Source organism: Anolis sagrei, chromosome 2 (assembly GCF_037176765.1).
Source record: "Anolis sagrei isolate rAnoSag1 chromosome 2, rAnoSag1.mat, whole genome shotgun sequence".
NCBI classification, from domain to species: domain Eukaryota; kingdom Metazoa; phylum Chordata; class Lepidosauria; order Squamata; family Dactyloidae; genus Anolis; species Anolis sagrei.
This window is the reverse complement of record NC_090022.1, coordinates 148,910,051-148,934,870: the sequence shown is the minus strand read 5'-3', so window position 1 is coordinate 148,934,870 and position 24,820 is coordinate 148,910,051. Positions and strand designations below refer to the sequence as shown.

General features: G+C 39.0%; 1 protein-coding gene across 1 annotated transcript in view; it reads left to right on the top strand.

Moving 5' to 3' along the window:
* Nucleotides 1-24,796, top strand: part of LOC132766586 (twist-related protein 2-like) — a 36,639-nt gene extending 11,843 nt beyond the window's left edge. Inside the window, exon 2 of the mRNA XM_067463953.1 lies at nt 20,048-24,796. The gene's annotated coding sequence lies outside the window, so the exon portion shown is untranslated. The remainder of the gene's footprint in view (nt 1-20,047) is intronic.
* The last annotated feature ends 24 nt before the right edge of the window (nt 24,797-24,820 follow it).

The window sequence follows — 24,820 nt, the reverse complement described above, 5'->3', positions numbered from 1 at the left end:
CAGAAGTTCTTGAACGTCATATGCACATTCAATGACCTCATCACACAGAGTAACTTTTGGCGGTATATGGTGGATCCTCTATAGCTTTGTGATGGAGCTTGCTTATTCCCATCCCAGGATGTAGAACTACCTCCGGCAGGGCCCCATGCAAAACTATAGAGGATCCAGTGTATGCTGCTGCTGCGGCAACATGGGAGGCTTCCCGTGTTCAATTGGAATCACCAGGGGGAAGCCAGGTAGCGAACGCTTCCCCTCGTGGGATGAGGTAGAGGGGGAAGCTGGGCAATGTGGGTCATGGGGCAAAGGGTTCCCCACCCCTACCCTGCTGGGCACATCTGGCTTCTCCACAATCTGTATCAATTCCAGCAGCCCATATGATAAGGTTTCAAGAGTGACTTCTGGCCAAAGTCAGGACTTGTGGCCAGTATAGATAAAGCTTTGGTTACATTTCCTTAACTAAAAGTAGCCAATTGGATTCTAAGCATCAATTTACAAAAACACAATAATGTGCATATACATATTTGTTGGGATATGCTACATATGTGTTGCATCATGTGGGGAGAATCCTCCAAATTAGGATGTAATGAGTTGCCAATAGCCCAATTTCTACTGTTTTCATTAAAAAGGAAAAAAGCACTGAAATCTTAGAAATGTCTACGCATCAATAAATTTCATTGTCTTCAATGGGGCTCACTCAAGAATACAGTAGTAACAATTGAAGGGAAAATTTGTCCATTTTACTTTCTTTTATGTCTGAAAATTATGAACAAATGAACAAACAATCCCATTCTGAATATGTTCACACATTTTGACAATTTAAAGAAAATGCATTTTTTCTTATTTTCATTTCCATACATTTCTGCTGGCTGAATTTTGTAGCTCCAATTTTCCCCAGCACAGAAAATAATATGTTACATCTTCTTAACATTCAAATGAGGTTTAAAATAAATAAATAAATAAATAAATAAATAAATAAATAAATAAATAAAGGGTAGGGTGACAATCTTAAATCATGCCACATTATTATTATTATCATCATCATTATTATCATTATTATTAAAATCTCAGGCCAAAATTTAAAATTGAAGCTACACATTTGTAATAATGTACAATATGATCCTTGCACATTCTTTAGTTTTGGCAATACGGTGGGAAATGTAATATTCCTGCAATTCTCACTTATTAGGAAGCAGCTGCTGTGAATAACAGGGGTCTGTTCCTTTGTCAATTGTGTCACATCTTCCCAATGACTTATCTCTTGTGTAAGGGGGAATTGTGACAGGAATACTGTTTCTGTCTATTGTTCTGGACATAGTTTATGAGAGGGGAATCAGCTGCTTCCCATTCAGCAAGAGAACAGATCCCTGCATCTCACAGTGACTGATGTCTAATAAGTGAGGACTGTGGGGTTGGATTGGGTGACATTACTTAGCGATGTGATTAGGGTAGTTATGTAGATAATCTCAAATTGTGGCATTATATCCTACTGACTACCCATGAGCACCAGTCAGGACACATACGGACTGTCACCCTGTAAGTTGTGCTATTTAAGCAGAGGTAATTTTTTTCACCTTTGGAAAATGCATGACACAGGTATTCAGATGATAGTAGACAACTCACTATTTTGTGCCTTTTTGTGATATGTAGCACAGATCTGTTCCTTATGCCAAGTACCTCACTCTGTCAATTGTTAAGGATGCTTCCTTTTTTTGCCTCCCAATAGCTGCACAGATGGATACCCCAGGTAGAGTCCAATTAATAACTCACTGGTGTCAGTGTAAACCATAGTTTTTTAAGTAGGTTTTTTTCCCCTTGTGTTAGGAGTGACTTGAGAAACAGCAAATTGCTTCTGGTGTGAGAGAATTGGCCGTCTGAAAAAACGTTGTCCAGGAGATGGCCAGATGTTTGAATGTTTTACCATCCTTGTGGGAGGCTTCTCTCATGTCCCCTTATGGGAGCTGGAGCTGACAGAAGGAGCTCAACCTGCTCTCCCCAGATTTGAACCACCGACCTATTGGTCAGCGGTCCTGCCGGCGCGAGGGTTTAACCCACTGTGCCACCAGGAGCTCCTTTTACCAGGGTATAGTATAGGAGGAAGGGGGCTGGAAGAAGAGCAATTAAGACAATCTCCATTAGAGAATAAAGCTGACCTGTTAGTTCCCCTTACCTCTATGGCTGTGGCCCTATCTACATTGTCATATAAAACCTAGATTATCTGCTTTGAACTGGATTATATCACTTTGTAGATTTATATAAGCCAGTTCAAAGCAGACCACGTGGATTATCAGTTTTGATAATCTGGATAATATGGCAATGTAGAAAGGGCGTGTGTCTTTGAGAGTTATGCTAGCAGATAGCATCTTTGATGTAGTAAAGGTTTTCCCCTGACATTTAAGTCTGGTCATGTCTGACTCTGGGTGTTGGTGCTCATCTCAATTTCTAAGACGAAAAGCGAGCGTTGTCCATAGAGACCTCCAAGGTCATGTGGCCAGCATGACTGCATGGAGTGCCGTTACCTTCTCGCTGGAGTGGTACCGATTGATCTACTCACATTTGCATGTTTTCGAACTGCTAGATTGGCAGAAGCTGGGGCTAACAGCAGAAGCTCACGCCGCTCCCCGGATTTGAACCTGCGACCTTTTGGTCAACAAGTTTAGCAGCTCAGCGGTTTAACCTATTGCGCCACCAGGGGCTCCCATCTTTGATGTATTCTCTATTAAAAATAAATAACATGCTGAAATAGATAGCTGGAATCCCACCCTGCTACCATCTTATTTAAAAGCAGATATATATCAACATATGAGTAGTCTTTAGTAGATCAGTTGCTTGTGTGATACCAGAATTTTGGTGTCCATGCCTTTTGGAGACGCTGGGTGGCATGTAAAATGGAATTATTGTTGTGTGCCTTTAAGTCATTTCCAAGATATGTCAGCCCTTAGCAGAAAAGTTTTTTTTTATTGGCAAGATTTATTCAAGATGGGGTTTGCGATTGGCTTCCTCTGAGGTGGAGAGACTATAACCTACTCAAAGTCAACCAATGGGCTTCCATAGCTGAGGAGGGAATTGGACTCCAGAGTTCTAGTCCAACACTGGGGTGGAGTAAATAGAAACAGTGACTCAATGATCAAAGGCAATACCACGTTTGGTATTTGGGGTGCTTTGTTCCTTTTCAGAGTAATACACCAGAACCTACCTTACTTCAAAGGCTCCCCTCTTCCTTCAGCACACAAAATCAAAGTATGTCCTTAATTTACAGCTCATCTGACTACAATTTGCCCGCGATTGAAATAGACCCACAACAATGAATCATTTAAAGGGTTGATTAATCTACCAATGAAAACTGGCAGCCCTGTTAAATCACATGAGGCTTTTGGGAAATGCTTTGATCCAGGCTGAGATCCAAAGATAGTATGTGTATGGAGTGGGGGTGGGGGGGTGGGGTGAACAGGACCTCTATATGGAGTAAACCTCAAAAGCAAATCTATTTCTTTGGAAGTGAAATCCCAGATGTCCATGTCTATAATTCATGGGAATGAGGTACGGAGAATAAGCACTCTGTACATGCTTTTCGGTAATCTGGCTTCAGATTTTGCAGGGCTATCTAGAGATATTCAAAGCAAATTTCAGGGAAACTTTGGGCCCTTCCACACAGTTATATAACCCAGAATATCAAGACAGAAAATCCCACAATATCTGCTTTGAACTGGGATATCTGAGTCCACACTGCCATATATTCCAGTTCAAAGCAGATAATCTGGGATTTTATTCAGCTGTGTGGAAGGGGGCATAGCTAAAAGGAAGACCCGGATTCCATGCTAATTCAGTGACAATCAAATGTGCCGTCAAGATGTTGATCATCATTGCTCACAACAGATCAGTATATCTCTAGTACAGTGTGAACATGGAATTGAAATTACATTCTGCCTCAGTAATTGTACAGAAATGAGTTTCTGGGATTCCAATAATATATGTGGAGTTTGTTTCCAAGAGATACCACACCCCAAAAAATTGAAAAAAATGGGTTATGGATACGTAGGAGTGGACTACAATATACAGATCAAAACTTCAAAATGTATCAAATCACTTTGATACAGAACTTGGAAAACTGCATTTTATAACAAAAGAGTGCACATCCTCAGCACATTTTTTTCTGTTCCTCTAAGATTTATTTGGTCATGCTAGATTCGGTCCCCTTTGGAAGCAAGCTTCACATATATGCATATGCGTATGTCTATGCATTCTAAGCTCTTCTCTGCAGTGATAGGAACTATCCACTTAAAATCAATAATGTAAATATTATTAACTCTTCTAACAAATATTCGTAACTCAGCTAACAAATTAAATTGTTTAACAGGTTTAACTTAAGTTGTGCATTCATTATTAGCTTAATTACAGAATTAAGGAAATAATCAATTAGGTAAAAGACACATTTTGCATGTGTCTTTTGCCTAATTACATGTGCTTAGTTCTCTAATAAATGCAAATCACAAGTGAAATAATTGCTTATTTCTCTTCATAATCCATGAATTTATTTATTTATTTATTTACTATGTCGGAAGCTAATCCTCCATTGTGCATGTGGCAGGGCTCAGACTGCATTGTAGTAAGTGGTCTGTGGTTTGCTCTTCTCCACACTCACGTGTTGTGGACTCCTCTTTGTAGCCCTATTTCTTAAGGTTGGCTGTGCCAGAGAGCAGTCTGTTCAGCACCTTCCAGGTCACCCAGTCTTCTGTGTGACCAGGAGGGAGTTTCTCATCTGGTCTCGGCCACTGATTGAGGTTCCGGGTTTTAACCTGCCACTTTTGGACTCTCGCTTACTGAGGTGTTCCTGCGAGTATCTTTGTAGATCTTAGAAAAATATTTCTTGATTTAAGACATTGGCGTGCTGGCTGATATCCTAATACAGAATGGGCCAGAAGTGTCAATGCCTTGGTCCTTTCATTACAGGCTGCTACTTCCTGACGGATATCAAGTGGTGCAATACCAGCTAAACAGTATAGTTTCTCCAGTAGTGTAGGGCGTAGACATCCTGTGATAATGCAGCATGTCTCATTAAGGGCGACATCCACTGTTTTAATGTGGTGAGATGTATGCCACACTGGGCACGTGAATTCCACAGCAGAGTAGCAAAGCGCAAGGGCAGATGTCTTCACTGTGTCTGGTTATGATACCCAGGTTGTGCCAGTCAGCTTTCGTATCAATGAATGATAGTTTATTAATTCCAAGTCTAAAAGATTTTATTTCATAACTGTTCAGAGAGCTATTTCTTAGTGTCATATGAGTTTATTTGATTGCATGAAGAATAGCTTTGTTAATTTTATACGAATGTCTATCACCAATTTAGCCAAATGTTAAAGAATAATGCTGCAATTCTATATGACCTGCTATGATAGCTTTATGCATGCTGAGCTATGTAGCAGAGGAACTAAGAAACTCCAATACTAAATAGCGATGATTCCTAACAGAAGACTGGCAATGAGAATGAAGCAATTTGCATTGGGACCGGTGTAATGTGCATCTTCCTGGGAATAAGTTTCATTACACATTAAGCCATTTTACCAGAACTGCTATTTAGTAACAGAAATACAGCCCTCTACTGGATACGGATTTTACAGAATTGCCCCATTCTTATTTTAATTCACTTATGAAGATATATGATCTGAACAGAAATATGGACTAATCTAATAACTCGTACTAAAAGTTAAGTATCCCTAATTCAAAATGTCTGGGACCAGAAGAATTTTGGATTTTGGATTTTTTGGATTTCGAAATACCTGTATTTGCACATAAATACATAATGAGATATCTTGGACCCAAGTCTAAACACAAATATCATTTATGCTGTGTACAACTTTTGCACATAGCCTGAAAGTAATTTTATATATAATATTTGTAATAATTTTGTGGATGGAACAGTGTTTTTGTACATTGAATAGTCAGAAAGCAAAGTGGTAACTATCTCGGCCACCTATGTGGACAATTTCTGATTTTGGAGTGTTTCGAATTTTGGAATTCTGGATACAGTGTACTCAACTTGTATTATCATTATTCCAGTGATTTTTTTTGAATGGATAAACATTGCTTCTAAACCTTCAAAAAATCAAAATGAAAGAAGAGCAAAACACCAAAAAGAAAGAGTGGAAAAAGTTGTTATACTCCAGAAACTTTGTTTCTGTGGCTGTCACAAACTGTGTTTAATTAGATGAGACTCTATGAGATATTCACTGAAAAACGTGCTGCAGTATGTCCCGCAAAAGCAGAGTTTTTGCAGTTTAATAAACTTGTCCCATGTTTTTATGATAGAACCAATTAGAAAATGACATTTATAACCCAAGAACAAAAATTGTTACATAGTGTAATCAGTACATTTCAATAGTTTACAAAGATGCCCTATCACTCCATAATCTGTTCTTCTGCAGGTATTGTTATTTTCCCCCAGCTATGTTAATTTAGAAGCCCCTGGTAGTGCAGCGGGTTGAACCAATAAGCTGCTGAACTTGCTGACCGAAAGGTTGGTGGTTCAAATCCAAGGAGCGGTGTGAGCTCCCGCTGTTAGCCCCAGCTTCTGCCACCCTAGCAGTTTGAAAACATGCAAGTGTGAGTAGATCAATAGGTACTGCTCTGGTAGGAAGGCACTCAATGCAGTCATGCTTGCCACATGGTCTTGGAGGTGTCTATGGACAACACCAGCTCTTCATTTTAGAAATGGAGATGAGCACCAACCCTCAGGGTTGGACATGACTGGACTTAATGTCAGGGAAAACCTTTACCTTACCTATGTTAATTTAATCCAGTCAGAATCCTGCCATGTTATTCTGAAACTCTAAAAGACTTAAAACCAATGAGTAGCAAGGGCATCTTGGAATGGAGTTGATCATCTTTCCCTCTTCCCTATGCGCTACACCTGTGTAGAGATTATTTATCTGTTCTATACACTGATATCTCTTAATCTTGGGACTTTTTGCTGGGATCCAGATGGGAACCAAGTTGTTGAAGAAAAGGGGATATTGAAGAGATATTATAAGGGACCGAGAATGGGAAAGCAAGATAAATATTTGGGGTAGAGTGGGTAGAGCCAAGACTTTCAAAAACTATTATTTCCTTTTCTCCCAAAATCAAAAAAGAGAAAAGGAGTGAGGGATAAAAATAGGGCTGGGCGGTTTCGTTTCGTTAATTCGTAATTCGTTAATAATTCGTTAATTTTTTCAATTACAAAACGATAACGAACCATTCTGGAGCAATTATTAAAAAAAATGAATTTTCAAAAACGTTTTGTAAATGCTTCGTATTTCGATATTGCATTCGTTTCGTTATTGTTTTGAGGTCGTTTCGTTATTATTTCCGCATGTCTGGGCCAGTTTTATGGTTTAATTAGTGAAAAAAATTTATAATATCACACCAACAGTCAACAACAGAGGGAGAGGGAAGCTTCAGAAGGTTTTGGAGGTTTTTTAGCGTATTTCGCGGTCGCGTCCGCCATTCGATTCGTTATTGTTTCGGAAATCGATTCGTTAATTTTTTACCATTTACGAAATTTCGTAAATATCGAACTTTTTAAAAGGAAAATTTTGTAATTATTTTAAATATCGAAACAAAAAAAACCCCCAAATACAAATCGATTTTAGAAACAAATTTTTCCGGTTACCCAGGCCTAGATAAAAACATGGAAGGAATTTTTCAACTTCATTCTGAACTTTCAGTGCAAGCATCTGTCCTCAATTTAAATAGTAATTTATCATAATATTAATAGTTATATTTTTTCCTTCTGTAATTGAATTTTTTCCATCAACTCCTCTGACTTGCTTTCTTCTCTCTACTTAGGTTTACCAGTCATTGCAGTGAGTCTTTCCTCTCGTGATATAGACTAGAAAGGAGGAAATTTGTCCACTACCCTTCCCCCTCACTCCCACTGCATCCCTTTGAATTTTGCAAATTTTGGTAAATACCCCTGAAAACGAAATAGAAATGAAATTTGCGTCATAGAAAATGGAACATATTGCCAGTTTCTCTTTCTTCCACATTTGACTAATACATAGTTTGGTAATTTCTGCTTTGAAATTGCGTTGAATGGAAACAGTCATCTTACCATACTGTACAAATGCCATCCTAAAGTAATCCAAGTCAACTAATCTACTTACACTGGGATGCTTGTTGTTATTCCATGCCTAGGAAACATAATGATATATGGGTTGTTGTAGGTTTTTCTGGCTGTATGGCCATGTTGTAGAAGCATTCTCTCCTGACGTTTCACCTGCATCTATGGCAGGTATCCTCAGAGGTTGTGAGGTGATGGAAACTAAAGGAAATTAAAGTTTTGAGCTACTGGAAACAACAGCAGAAGCAGTGTCCTCCTGAGGTACAGACCCTTTCTCCACCAGCTCCCTCACCATCCAGACTATTTTCCTTGTAGCCCAGACTCTCCCCACCTTTGCTTCCAAAACCCTATTTTTCTCTCATTGCTCAGGGGCTGCTTTTCTTGTGTTTTTTTCTGCATGCCAGAAGCAGGTTGGACATGATGGTCTCTGGGGTTTCTATTGTTGTTGTTGTTGTTGTTACTACAAAGGCTGAATGGCCTCTGTTAGGGGTGCTTTGATTGTGTTTTTCTTGCATGACAGAAAGAGATTGGATTGGATGGTTAAACTTGTTCTTTATTTTATTTTATTTTATTTTATTTTATTTTATTTTATTTTATTTTATTTTATTTGCACTGTGTGAATTATTTCACACAAACACTCTTCATCCATCTGCCACTGACCTAGCCCTATATATATATATATATATATATATATATACACACACACACACATACATACACACATACATACACACACACACACACACACACACAATATAATATAATATAATCTCATATAAATAAAAATGTAATGTTCGTTTGTGGGATTAACATAACTTAAAAACCACTGGACAAATTGACACCAAATTTGGACACAATACACCTACCAAGCCAATGAGTGACCATCACTCATAAAAATACTAAAAAACACAGTAGAAGAGAATTAAAAAGCCAAAAAAAATACAATACAATGCATGCGCAAAACCACACACACACACACACACATATATATGCAAACACACATATATACACATACACACAAACACACACACACATATATATACACACAAAACATATACACAGACTGGACCACAGCAAAACATGGGATTAACATAACTCAAAAACCACAGGACAAATTGACACCAAATTTGGACGCAATACATCTATTAGGCTAACGAGTGACCATCACTCGGAAAAATATAGAAAAACACAGCAGAAAAGACTTACACGCCAAAAAATAAAAAATACATTACAATGCATGCACAAAACCACATATATACATACACATATACACAAATATATATACACACAAAATACATATACACAGATTGAGCCACAACAACGTGTGGCAGAGCATTGCTAATATAACATTTCTTGGGGCTGCATGAGAACCTTTTGCTTCAAAAATGGCTCAGTGGCTGAAAAAGTTTGAGAACCCTTGGCCTAAAGAAAGGACTTCAGGGCATGACCACCTGGAATTTGCCAAAGCATATTGCCCTGGCTCTATTATAGTTGTAATAGAGATAGGACTGTCAAAAAGGGATTACAACTAAATTGGGGTTTGTGCATCTCTAAATGATTATGCATTTTGTGAACTAAAGTATGATTCCACAGTTGTATTAATAATGTTATGTCTGCTCCCTCTCTACATTGCAAATCTGATCACATGAACGTTTCATACCTGCTGTCTAACACAGTATTTCAGAAGCTTAAAATAGCACCCACTTCTTTAATGTGCCATGCTTGTTTGGCCCCATTAGTGCTACTCTGATATGAGGGTTGGTAGAACACGTACTTTTACAACAGAGCTTTGTACTCAAGTTAGAAGTCACAGTACAGTATGATGCCGGTATCTGTGTGGTATATGTTTCTGAACTTACCAGGGAAATTGGAAATTGTACAGCGAACCCTATTGAAATGAATGATTTCTCTCAGGGGCAACCATAGAGCAATTTGCTGGATCCCCCATCAAGCATAACATAGAATTACTGAAAGGATTTAGAAAATTCCTAGAGAGGATATATTTTTGTTAGATGTCGGTAGGTGAAACTGCAGGTACCAGTCCTGTGGGTATGGGAGCTATGTTATATTATTTCTGATAGGTTACTTTGGGGTTTGGTGAAGAGTGGTGATGTTACTTTTACAAAGTTATGCTGTTTGGGTCTATGGATGTGCAATAAAGAATTGAATATACCACATATACTATTCTTGTATAAGTTGATCTGTATAAGTTGAGGACAGATTTTTTTGGGGGGGCAAAATTGTTAATTTTGTCCCATTGTTAAGTCGAGGATGATTCTACAGAGAGGGGAAAGCACTAGCTTTGACTTGGGAGGCAGCCGCTCCTGGTTGCCACAACCATTTTCCCACCCAGACCTTCAAAAAGGCCAAAATGCCTGGTGGAGAGAGTAGAAGGGCTTGATGCTTCTTTGATGTTCTCCCAGAATGGGCTAATATCCCAACTTTCACCACTTTGCTCAGAGAAGGTGATGGTTCCTTTTTAATTAAGAGTTACTTACATTGCAGTACTTACATTGGCTGATGGAAAGCTGATTCAGTTGTTTTGGGCTGATTTTTTTAAAACTAAAATGTCCAGACTTATACATGAGTCTATGGGTAACTGAAAAAGTAGTGTAACAATATGCATCAATTTTTTTGGCATAAGTAATATTTATCCCTTACTTCCAAAATGTTTTTGGAGGGCTCCTTCAGGAGATCAAAGCCTATACTTGTTATTTCTGATTTGTTTTATTTACAAAGGTGTTAAAAACCGACATTGTATAATTACATACCTTCCTGAATTACTTTGGTGAAACAAACAATGAGAATATGTTGCTTATAAAAAGCATGAGTAATGAGGGTGGAGTGAGGATTAAATACTAATAAGCAACTCCAGAAACAGCTGAAATAGTGTGTTTCCAGAACCGAAGATAGAGAAAAGGAGAGAAAATGATTATACGGAGAAAAGGAAGGATGAAAGATAGGGTGACTGCCTTTTGTAGGACAGATTTATTGTATTTTCCAGGAAAGACCCTCAACAGCAGTGGGGTCTTTTGAGTTAGTCATTCTGAAGAAGGCTGGCTGAAATCAGGAGGCGATCTAGATCGTAGGCAGGAATTTTTTTCATACTACACAATTAAAGCACCATAATTCTGCTTTAGCTGTCTTGGTTACAGGCGGCAGAATCATGAGATTTATAGTTTGAAGGCCCAGCTGGCTGAAAATTGAAAATGCCACATGAAGCCACAAATTGTGGAGTTACATAGTACAAAGTCATGAACAGTTAAAGTAGAACCACAGAACTATAATTGTGTTGTGTGAATGGACCGCTGGTCTAATTTCCAGATAATAGGGGGGGGGGATGCATATTTCCAAGTTGGTTAAATAAAACTATTTTCTGAGCATATTTACCTGCATACTTCTATGTGAGGAATGTGTAAAATGACTGGGAGTCATGCAATTCTGGTGTTATTTATTAAAAGAGGCAACAAGTCAAGATGTTTAATTGCTGATCTGACTGAAGGTTCAGCCCAACATGGATATCTCCTTTTCAATTGAGATTAAAATCCAGAGTGTATTTATTGGTCCATTAATATGGAAAACATGAGCTCTCATTGGAGCTCAATTTCAAACCAACTCAACTATTTCTTATCTGGAGTTAACAGGGAACTCTTCCTTCCTCACATCTCAGATTACTGTAGTGATCTAGTAATAATGTTATTCAGACATGCTGCCATCCTTACATTTATTCCCAAGAGAGAATGTGTGACTTTTTCAGCAGAAACAACAAAAACATTTCAAATATTCACCACAGTAGTAGCAGAGACTTGATAGTCATTGGTGGCCTCAATCTGTTTTTGGTAAGTCACACTCTTTTAACTCACTCTGAACAATGCTTGCCAAAAAAAGGTTCTGTGATAGGTTTGCCTTAGGGTTGCCACATGACAGACACCCAAAGTTTCAGAATCACCATCCTTCAAATATGTTTAACACACTACAATCAAGAGCAAATTCACTGCTCCACTGACATCAACATTGCCCATCTCCACTGTCAATGATTTAGCAAATGATCTAGATTAAATGTCTTCCATCTTTTACTCCTACATTCATTCATCTTACTATAACGTTAACAATCCGAATGTTAAAGGAGATTTCCAAATAGCAATCTCCTTCATGGATTTGTCTCCATGCACAATGCAATGTTGTAACCCTTTTCTGATAATGTCTAAGTCAGGCTGTTGCAGCCACGTTTCTGATAATGTCTAAGGTTGCAGCCCCCCCCCCTCCCCAATGTATTTTTTCAATTAGAAATTACACATACAGATAAATCCCTGTTTTGTTTTATTTGAAAATTCTGGCAATCTATCCCAGAGGGTCCCTGAACAGAAAGCTAACATCCAGACCTATTTTAATGGTTCACTCTAAGTCTAGACCTTAAAGATGGTTGGCAATATTAACTCTAACAGTTTGAACACAGAATCATAGAATAATAGAGTTGGAAGAGATCACATCCATCTTCTGTTTAAAAGCTTCCAAGGAAGGAGCTTCCACCAGACTTTGAGGCAGAGAGTTCCACTGTTGAACAGCTCTTATGGTCAGGAAGTTCTTCCTAATGTTCAGGTGGAATCTCCTCTCCTTTAATTTGAACCCATTGCTCTGAGTTCTAGTTTTCAGATGGCCTACAATGGGCAGTAGCCCAATTATTTTTCAGTGACAAAGATCCGGTTTTGACATAGACATGTGTGTATATGTTTGCGTGTGTGTGCAGGTTGGGTAGGATTTAAAAGGCAGTAATGATGCATTCCCTTGGAACACAATCAACACAGGAAAAGGATGATAATCTGTTTTATAAATATTCATGCTGTTGTTGTTGTGTGTGCCTTCAAGTTATTTCTGACTTATGGTTACTCTAAGGCAGGCATGGGCAAACTTCGGTCCTCCAGGTGTTTTGGACTTCAACTCCCACAATTCCTAACAGCTGATAGGTTGGAGGGCCGAAGTTTTCCCATGTCTGCTCTAAGGCTACCTCATCACAGGGCTTTCTTGACATAATTTGCTCCAAGGAAGTTTACCATTGTTTTCTTCTTAGGCTGAGAGTATGACTTGTTCAAGGCCATCCTGTGTGTTCCATGGCCAAACCTAATTTTAACACTGTATCCCAGAGTCCAATCTATCATGGAATATGCACTAATTGTTTAGTGCATCTTCTGTTATAGGAACTGGCAATTGGATTCTTCCCCCTAATGTCAGAGCATTGAATGATATTAGGCTAATAGATTGTCCACTTAGAACAAAGGAGATGAAGGATGAGTTCACATAAGCTATACAATGAGCATGGGGTTTGTTGTCACAAGATGAGGTGAGAGGAACAGTGATCTAGTAGAACAAGGAAAGGTTACCTGGAGACTGTCTCCTTCACACTAACACACAGAGAGATGCACACCAGCTCCTGGCTCCATCTGTCAGATCAGTAACAAGGAAATGCTAGCACTAATGGCCTTTTTAGCTAATGTTCTTGAAGGTTGGCCAAGCACCAACCAAACTAAGCATTTTCAAGCTAAGACTAATTGCCTGCAATGGGAGAGATTTAAACACATACTTAACTCTCCCAGGAGAGTTAAATGAGACTTTAAAATGTGCTGGCTTTGCCCACAATGGTTGTTCTTTGGGTACTAAGAAGTGCCCATATGTGCCAAAAGACATTGTTTAAAAACCACATAGCAACCATATGCAACCTCTGCTCCTCCCAAAGTTGCTGTTCTCCACTAGAACAACGCTGGATTACAGACCAAGTTAATGGCAATTTATGCAGCCTTGAGTTATGAGAGGCCTCTAAATATCATACATGCTCACACACAACACACAAAGAGGTTTACTAAGTGCCAGTTTCACATTTGTGGGATAATCATTTATGAACCTCATTATTTGTGGATTACTGCTTCAACTGCTGCTCCGTAAGTGAATGGAAAATATTTCCACTCTTGGTATTTCTAGGCCCTCCAGCATGGTCAGGTTTTGCTGGAAATTGACAATTGAATCATGCTGCAGGACATAGAAATTCCTAGCAAAATATTTTCACAGGTAAAAAAAAATGTTTGCAAATTGTATTTATATTCACATTTCCTCGCCTACAACCCTAACTATTGCCAAAGCTGACAGCTGAGGGTAACAAAGTAGAAATAAATGGGAAAAGGGGAAACACACTTAACCAAGTTATTACTATGATGTGAAATAATGATGTGTGTGTGTGTGTGTGTGTGTGTGTGATACTAAAGTTATGCAGGTTCTTAAATTTGGCATAGCTAGTTCAAGATTTCAGCAAGTCTTAATCTAGTCCTAACAGGATAGTTGAACTTAAGTGCCAGGTGTCACAGGATGAGTGGTGCCTGGATCAGCAACAGGCCATGTGAGACATATATTGGAGTTTTAGTAGACAACAAGTTAAACATGAACCACAATGTGATGCAGTAGCTGAAAAAGCCAATCGGATTTAGGGCTGCATCAAAAGGAGTATAGTGTCTAGATTGGGTCCTCAAACTAAGGCCTAGGGACCGGATACGACCCTCCAAGGTCATTTACCGGGCTCTCACTCAGGGTCAACCTAAGTGAGAAATGACTTGAAAGCACACAACAACAACAACAATCCTATCTCATTAGCCAAAAGCAGGCCCACACTTCCCATTGAAATACTAATAAGTTTATACTTGTTAAAATTGTTCTTCACTTTAATTATTGTATTGTTTTTAAGTGTTCTTTGATCTACAAATAAGATGTGTGCAGTATGCATAGGAATTCATTCATTTTTTTTTTCAAATTATAATCTGGCCCTCCAACAGTTTGAGGGACTGTGACCTGGCCCTCTGTTTAAAAAGTTTGAGGACCCCTGGTCTAGATCAAGGGAAGTAATGGTTTCTGCTTTAGTCAGACCTCACCTGGAATACTGTGTCCAATCCTGGACACCACAACTTAAAAGAGATATTGACAACCTGAAAGGTGTCCAGAGGAGGTCAATTAAAATGATCAAAGATCTGGAGACCATGAATTCCTTTGAGGAGCAAGTTAAAGAGCAGGGGATGTTTAGTTCTGTAGAAGAGAAGGCTGAGAGGAGACATGATAGCTGTGATTAAATATGTGAAAGGATGTCCTAAGGAAGAAGGAGCAGGATCATTTAAACATGGCATTTGACTGGACGGCCCATGTTGTTTCTTCTAACTCCTTTTTCACTCAATGCATCATTTTTTGAAATTGTCTCCCTGAGCTTTTGTGGGCTTTGCTCTGGGTTGCCTCTGATGTCTCCTTCTCCTATGAAGGGGACAACTCTGTGCCTTTCATTTCCCTCATTTGTTAGGGAGAAACTTAGCTTTCTCATGAAGACCCTGCAACAACGTTTCTCCTTCACAAGTGGGGGAAATGAATGGCAGGGAGTTGGTTTTTCCCACCAGCAACCCAGAAGCAAAGAAAAAGGAAGAGCAGCATAGCCATGTTTCTCCCTCACAGAAGAATGGTGTGGAGTTGGTGGTTTTGCCACTGAGTGAAAAAGAGACAACAGGCGGAAAGAGAAAGGAAGAGCAGCAGAGGCAAGATGTGAGGCCCTTATTTACTGCCTCCTTCTCCCTCTAAAACAGCCAATCTAATGTCCCCACTCACTACTCTAAACTGAGTCCAAAAACCTTCCCAGGTTGCAGTCCAGCACTTCCAGAATCCTGGCTGGATCTATCGGTGGTGCCCCCTTTGCCACAGGTTACTTTGGTAACTTTGGTGCATGTACGGAACAGAAACTTATATAGATAAATATTTGGAGGAGGGAATGATGGGTTCTGATTCCTACTCTGCTGTATTCCTGGGTGTGACCTCCCTCTCTAAAGCTTAGGCTTAGAGCCTCTGCTGGTCGCATCAAATCCTTGTGAAGATCACATCCACCCCTGGGCCACATGTTGTGCAGGCCTGGTATATAGTATACATTTCTTCTGCTATCTGGATCATGTGTAGTTTTGTATTTTACTCTTTCTTTCTTCCTTTTAGATCAAAAATGTCAAACTAATTTTCAGCAGGGGCCACATCAACCTATGGTGACTTTTGTAATTAAAAGCCTGTACAAATATAAGTACTTTTTAGCATATTGTTATATAACCCAAGATATATCACTCACCATCCTCATCCATTGTTCTGAAAATAACAACAAACACAAAAAACTAAATGCGAGCACAACTTTTTAAATTTACTAAAATTCAGGTTTTTTAAAAATGCGAATCCACAGATGTTTCAATACATTGTGATGTTTTGGTGTTAAATTCATAAATACAGTAATTGCTACATAACATTACAGCACATTGACCTGCTTTTTCTGTTGTTTTGTTGTAAAACATGACATTTTGGTGCTTAATTAGTAAAATCATAATGTAATTTGACGTTTAATAGGCTTTTCTTTAATTGCTCATTATTATCCAACATTTTCACTTATCCAACGTTCTGCTGGCCCGTTTATGTTGAATTAGTGAAACTCTACTGTAGCAAAATGCAGTTAATGGAGGTACCTCACTAGCTTCTCGGGATAAGAAATTGCAAAGTTTAGATCAGCCACAAGTAAGGCCCTATCTTTTATACTCTCATCAACTGTATTTCCCTTATAAGTGAGACAAAGAGAAGAGCCTCTCTGTTAGATCTTCGGCTACAAGGAGGCTGATATGTATGGGCACAATATATGCCTTCTACAAATCTTGTTGGCTGTGAATAGATAGTGTTGAGGGCTGAGCTGTTTTTCTTCCATGGCCAGCTTGGCCACCAAACAAAATAGCAGAGGGACAATTGAGAGATCCAGCCTTGCTCTGCCAGCCTTCTCTACTATCTGATCTCTTGTAGCTACAAGGACAATTCTAGAACTCTTTCAGCATCACAAAGAAAGTCTGACATAAACAGAACATATGTCACCAAACAGAACCTACAAAATATATTTATGAAAGGACAGAAAACAATGAAAGGTTTAGTAGGAGAATTATATAAAACGATGATAAAAGACGATGAATATGTCGTAAGAACATTACAAAATAAATGGCAGAAGGAAGGGCCACTCACAAAACAAACTATTGAGGAAATAAAGAAGGGGGCAAGAAAGTTAAAATGGAAAAATATAAAGAATTAGAAAGGAAATTGATCTGGAAATGGTATAGGACACAAGCTTAACTAGCAAATATGGGAACAGGACTAAGCTCAATGTGTTGGCACTGTAAAGTAGAGAAAGGCTGGTATGCACATATGTGGTGGGACTGTTTAAATGCAACAACTTTTGGGATAAGATAATTAGAAAAATAGGGAAACTTTTCAGAATACAATTCAAGTCAATATGGAATTTATGTTAATGGCAATTACAGGGAATAAAAACATTACTGCAAAGAACCAAGACTTATTTACAGCAATGATTTTAGCAAGAAAGGAGGTAATAGCCTGGGGATGGAGAGATGAAAAAAATGGAATCTGGAAAATTGGAATAACTATTTATTTGAGCAAGTCCAATCAGACATTATTGCATGTATAACCCAAGAAGGTTCACAGGAGGACAAAACAGAAGAAATTAAAGAGAAACGGGCAACATATATGAAATAGGTAAAAGAAGGAGAAGCCAGCATAGATATTGTACAAAGATTTAAAAGGTAGTGTTCGTGTTTAAAAATAAAGATATAGAGATAAAAGTGGTGGGAGAGGTAAGGAAAGGTGGTGGGAGGAGAAAAATACAAAATGTAATATGAATGAATCTGTAAAGAATGTGAATAGATAATATAGAAATATGTTATCATAATGTATGCCTAAAATAGACAGTTATTATCTGTTCAAATATGCTATTTTGTTTTTAATTTTAAAAATGCAATTTTTTTTAAAAGGAAGTACCAAACAGAGCCTACATGGCAAAACATGAGGCACTGGCTTCTTGAGTTGTACATAGATAACAAGAGGAAGCCAATGCAACCAGCTGAACCTCTATGTGACGCACGTGAAGCCTATACATGCACATAGTTGTGAAGACAAGAAACAGTTACCTGTTCCAAGGGGTCAGTTGTCCCTTTGCTGTCCAGAGATGCCCCTGGGGCACTCTTATGCAGCTATCTGCCCTCATGTCCTGAATTTTACAAAGTGCTTCAGCGTAGCATGTGTCCACAAAGTGTTCTGCATTCCGTGGATCCAATTTTGCCATTTGATGTGTTTTAGATTGCATGTGCACTCCAGTGCATTAAGGGATGCATTTTGGTCTTCTACGGACTTTGCTTAATATGATTTGACAGCAAAACATTATTTAGCCACCACAGTTTAAAGCGAGCTTCAAACTGGATTATAGAATCAGTGTACATGAGCCACAGGTGACTCTCTAGGTGTTTGAAAATCCCTGTCATCTCATCTTAAGCAGATTTTAAAATGTCTTGGTTTCTCTTTTGTCCTCCTCCTCTTCTATGTCACTATTCTACTTCTGTTGCTGTAAACAGAGTTGAAAGTGCAGAAATGATTTCCACTCAATGAACTGGTGGGAGGTAAAAATTTTCCCTTCCCAAAAGGCTTAGGAGAAAGGAAACTCTTGCAATTTCTCCTGGTTTGTATGTTCTTCCACATTAATAGCCTTTACTATTTTGACAATGCTGTTTGCTAAGATTTGTCCAAGTTTTCATCTGTGCAATGTTGGACGGTATATAAGATTCACTTCACTGTGTTTTATACATCTAAGAAACAAGCAAAACTGAGCTCTGGGTTTTCTCTTTTGCCTAAAGTACTTGGTGCCATCCACCTTCCCTCCCCTAACATTTCAGCATCCAAAACTGCCCTAACTGTTCTTTGCCTTTACCTTTGATGGTGGCTTCCTATAATGCATTAGAGCTGCATGTAACTCAAGGATTGAAGGGTTTGTTTTTTTAAATAAGGACTTGGACTATGGATACTTAGCACTCGTTTAGAGCAGTTAAATATTCAAAGCTGGATAGAGTTACGGAGACTTGCTTAAGTGATCAAAAAAATCATCTGGTTTATGATCCCCCAAAAGAATGCAGATCTCAGCTGCTTTCATTTAAATCTGAAAGGAAATGCAGTTCAAAAGGATCTGTTCTCTCATCCTCAAAAGGGTTTTATGTATTTAATTTCCTTTAGAGAATACACACACACACACACACAACCTAACAGCCGGGCAGGAGGGAGTTACCAAGCACATGCAGTGTCATCCAATTGAAAAGGGCTGCTTGTCTCCTTTAGCCTTTGAAGAAGTTTTAGGAAAGAGCTCATTATTTTTGCAAAACCATCTATGGCCAGATCCAGACAGGCCTTTAGCCCAAGAGAATTCGTATTTAAAAAACATGGTTTTTCCTGGGGGGCTGTCCACACCCACCCCAGAAAGTGTGTGTTTTCTGGGGTGGGTGTCCAGATGCTCTCATGGGACTGGCCTGCGAGAACATTTGGAGGCCCTCCCCGCCCCTTCCCCAAAGTCCCCAGATCACTTAGAAAAGTAAAATAAACTTACCTGGCCTCCAGTACACTCTCATAGCAGCTCTCCCAGTGGGTAGAAATGACACACCAGGAGAGTTGGGGGGGGGGGGGGTGGAGAGCAAGTTTCCCTTGTTTATCACTTGGGGATGATCTGTGAAAACTGAAGACCCAGCCAAACCCATTTTCAATGGTCACTCAGTGGGTTTCCACCAGGGATTTGAACCCTAGTCTCACAGAGTCTGAGTCCAACACTCAAACCACTAGACTTCACTGGCTCTAGTCAACAACTAAATAAGTAAGGTAGTTCCCAAACATAACAATTTTTTTAAAATAAAACTTGCAATGATTCCCCTCTGTATACTTGGAAAGCAATGCATTCAATTGGTATAATTAGTACAATGAGTTACTCTCCAACTCTGGACCAAATTATATTCATATTGTAATACTAATCACCTTACAGGTGGCCAGTTCAATTTTAGTACTGATATTCTGTTGGTTTTTGTTTTGTTTTTCTAGGTCAATTCAGGAAGAAGGATGGCCTGTGTCATGCTTGGATTGCAGTCAACAGCAGCAAGTCCTACTCAAGGGAAACTCAGGACTTGCCCACCAGCAGCTCAGAAGAAGAGCAATACCATCATCTTGGGGGGCAGGGGAAAGAGAGACCAATTTAGACCAAAGATGGCGAATCCAAGCTTTCCACCTGGCAAGAGCTGTGTACACAATAGGACAGCAATCCCAAGCAGGCACCAAGTATTGGGCTTGTTATAAGCTGGTCTCAAAATTTCTATGCAGAACTCTATAAAAGAGCTAATTTATTTTTGAATTTGCAGGTTTTAGGAAGATATTTTTTTAAAGTTTTTTTCCCCCCACAGGACTTTACACTATCCAAAAATATTGTCCCTTTGCCTTCAGTATCCAGTTCAGTTTCTGAAAGAAAAAACCCCCGAAACCAACATGTACTCAAAGATAACATTAGGAATCATCTGCCTTTAAGTGCCTTTCTAGTTAAAGAGGAGGACTTGCTGAGCAAACATTTTCAGATGGCCCAGGAGTCCAATTGGCCTTTTAAGTCAGAAGTTCCCTTCACTCTCTTTAAGCTCTCTTAAAGTGATCCTTTACCTCTTCCTCTTCTAAACAGGAACCAAGTCAAGTCCTTCTGGGTTACCACGCTGTTCCTCCAGGACTCACTAGATGTCCCTTTCCTATGACATGGCAGTTTCTCCAACTTGCTCTACTGCCTCCATTTTTGGAAATAATTGCTCATCTAAGGCTTAGTTGTTAAATGTAAAGGCTTTAAGAGGATGGGCTTTTTTTATTTCACTGCTTTGCCCCCTGTACCACTGTAAATCAACCATCCCCCCCCCCGACAAAAAATATCTGAAATCGGATTAAAAGAGGTTCCCCATCCTTGCCCTGAAAGGGTTCATAGACCTTTAAGCATCTCTGATCTTGTCTGATTTTAGAAACTAAGTGAGTGCTGGTCAGTACATGGCATAGACACCACCAGAGATCTCCAGGCTAAACTAGGCAAGACTGAAAAACCACAATGGAGCCATCTGGAAACATGAAGCTGCAATAGATGGGATTATCAGAGCTAGCAATAAGTGAGCCTATTTTCTAGGGATGGGAGAGTACTTGAAAATATTTTTTTATGGTTGAGAAACATATTTCTCAAGTGTTGAATATCCCTGATATGAAGAATTCTTGGCCCGTGGTAATCTTTATAATTCGGGGCTTATTTGCATGTGCTTGGTTTTGGCAGAGGAAACATTTTCTATTTTTTTGTGCAGAACAAGACCTTAAATATGCGTATTTTAAATACCCACACTTTCTTGAACTGGGAAGAAAAGGGACACATTTTGTTGCTCCTTTCAAGGAGAAAATTAGTGATGAATAATTCTTCACCCATTTTGGCTTGACTTAGCGCAAGGCTGTTTCATACATTTCTTTACCATTCTGGAAGGGACCAGAGCTTTTTGATAGAACAGTATATTTACAAGCCTGGCATCTCCTACTGAAAGAATTAGATAGTAGGAAATGAGAAAGAACCCTGCTCAAGGCTCTGGAGAGTCACTGCCAATAGGCAATACTAGCCTAGATAGACAAACTGGTAAAATAAGAATTTGTGTCCCTTTACACTGAGTTGTTTGATGACTTTGATAATATGTTATAATATCCCATCTGGTTTCTCTTCAGATTGATCGTATAATATCCCATCATTGTGAGATGGCTTTAGAGTAGAGCTTTCCAAACATTTCATGTTGGTGACACATCACTTTTATATATATATTTCGCGACAGTCATTCAGTTTTACTATCAAACTGGAAGTTAAACCAACCTCTTATAAAAGATATGTATACATATATAAGTTGTACGAACAAAATGTAGGGGACACAATCATGAAAACCTTTGGTTTATATTTTTAAAAATATATGATTTATTGCTTATTTCACATACTCAGAGGTTTCTCATTACGTTCGTGTGACACACCTACACAGTGTAGCTGACACATGTTGCGATACACAGTTTTGAAAGCTCTGCTTTAGAATGAAGAGTTTCTTGTCTACAGATGTAACCATGTTGTTATCTGAATTCTGTGCTTTTTTCTTTAAAAAAAGACCAACAGATTCCTTGTTGCATGTATTGATTTTGTTAGCTACTCAGAGATTGGGGTGTCTAAAGACATTTGAGATTGCAGACAAGTTGAGACAAGGGACTGAAACAGAAGCTACTGTAAGGCATAAGGAACTATTGTAGGCATAAGATATATTTCCACTCAACAGGAATTGGGAAAGTGTGACGTCTCACTCTCAAGATTATGCTAGACTCCATCATCCATGATGCCTCAACAATGTCTATGCTAGTTAGGGATCATGGGAGTTGGTGGGTCACCCAATTCAAGAAAGAAAAAGAATGGCCAGCATCTCATCGGTGAGACTATACCGGTGTAACTGGTTGTGGCAAAAGGAATGACACTATGGGTGCAACTAAAGATTAAAATTATATATATTCAAGTCATATACATAAAATTAGTTTTCCAAATGTTGAGGAACCCTGACGAAGGGAATTCTGGACTAAAGAGAATCTGCAGTATTCAGGATCCATTCTGAGTGAAAAATGCCTGTGCATATTTTTGTGTGTGTGGGAAACAGCATTTTCTTTGCAGAAAAATATACTTTCTGTGCAGAAAAACAATAGGGAAAACATTGGTTTTGAGGCAAAAAAAATATTTTCCTCTCTTTTCTCTCCATTTTTTGGAGAAAAGTGTGAATTTACCTCAAAAACCATTCTGTTTTCAAGAGCTTTCTTGTTACAAGGAGGAAAATGACATATTTATTCTTCCTTATGACAAAGAAATTCATGAAAATGCATACCACTATAAATTAGTGGAGAAGCAAGTTGTGTAATCTTGGCTGGGATGAGCACAATGCACCAGGAGGATTGTAGTCAGAATATTCTTTTTTTTCATGCCCCTATCGTCAGCTTTATTTATGGACTTTGGCATAATGTCCATAAGCATTCTAATTACCAGTCAATGTCTATTGGAGTGAAATCTGTATTTGACGGACTGTACAGCAGAAAATGAAAGAATGCTAAAATGGGAACAAAAGCAGGAAAAGGCTTAGGACATTCCCACTCCACAGTGCCTCGATGCACAAAACCTTTCCATGCTGTCATCCCCTTTACTTGTGTTTCCCATCTTTAGATCATAAACCCCAGGGTAAGGAAATGTTTTATTTTTGTCCTTTATCTTTTGAAGCACCACATATAGTGAAGGTGCTTAATTAATTAATTTTAATACAACAGAGATGAGAGAGAAAAGTGCTTTTTGGGATGTGCTGTTATTTGCCATTAGCCCCTCCTTCTCAAGGTTGGTGCTAATTTGGGACCACTTCACACAGGCCCAAATTTGACAATGATGACAGGTTTTTTAAAATAGCTTTTCCAATGAGTCCGCCAGCTCCCATCACACATCGAAAAGTACTTCCGGGGTGGCTCCATGGCTGAACTGGCGCAAAGGACCTGCCACCACCAAAAATTGCCGGTGGTGTAGAAAGGAAGGCTTTCTGTCCTTCCATTAGGAAAAATGGGTTGATCCGGATTACTTCCCCCTATGTCAGTGTTTTTCAACCAGGGGGTCGGGACCTCGGGGGGGGGGGGGTTGCAAGGGCGTGTCAGAGGGGTCACCAAAGACCATCAGAAAACACAGTATGTTCTGTTGGTTATGGGGGTTCTGTGTAGGAAGTTTGGTCCAATTCTATAATTGGTGAAGTTCAGAATGTGCTTTGATTGTAGGTGACTCAGCAACTACAACTCTCAAATCTCAAGGTCTATTTTCTCCAAACTCCACCAGTGTTCATATTTAGGCATATTGAGTATTTGTGCAAAGTTTGGTCCAGATCCACCATTGTTTGAGACCACAGTATTCCCTGGATGTAGGTGAACTACAACTCCAAAACTCAAGGTCAATACCCACTAAATCATTCCAGTATTTTCTGTTGGTCATGGGAGCTCTGTGTGCCAAGATTGGTTCAATTTCATCATTGGTGGAGTCCAGAATGCTTTTTGATTGTAGATGCACTAGAAATCCCAGCAACTACAACTCCCAAATGACAAAATCAATCCCATTCCAACCTCACCAGTATTCAAATTTGGGCATATTGGGTATTTGTGCCAAATTTGGTCCAGTGAATGAAGACACATCTTGCATATTGGATATTTACATTACGATTCATAACAGTAATAAAATTATAGTTATGAAGTAGTAACGAAAATAATGTCATGGTTCGGGGTCACCACAACATGAAGAACTGTATTAAGGGGTCACAGCATAAGGAAAGTTGAGAAACACTGCCCTATATGATGAGGTGGGGGAACCTGGTATGGTGAAGGGCATGAGGCAACAGGTCCTCACATGACCTGGGCAGGCACCATTTCAATCACCACAATCAGCAGTGACACTCAGAGTTTCCAGCAGTGTGTGTGAAGAGGTCCTTGAACTGATTGGAAACCTCATAAACCAATAGTTTCTCCCATACATGTCTTACAACATCTTCTGATGGTATGCCAGACAGTTGGTTGTGAAAAGCGCCTCATTTCTCAAACTGTTTACAATTGTGGGGGGTCTATATTTAAAATCACAATTTTCACAATCATGTTGAAACATCCAAACAGTTACGATAACGGCATGAGTCACCTCAACTTGTTTATATGTTCAACAAGCATCTGGAAACAATTAAAAATCTCGGCCTGTTTTGCATCTGACTTCCTGTTGTTACTTAGTCCCTT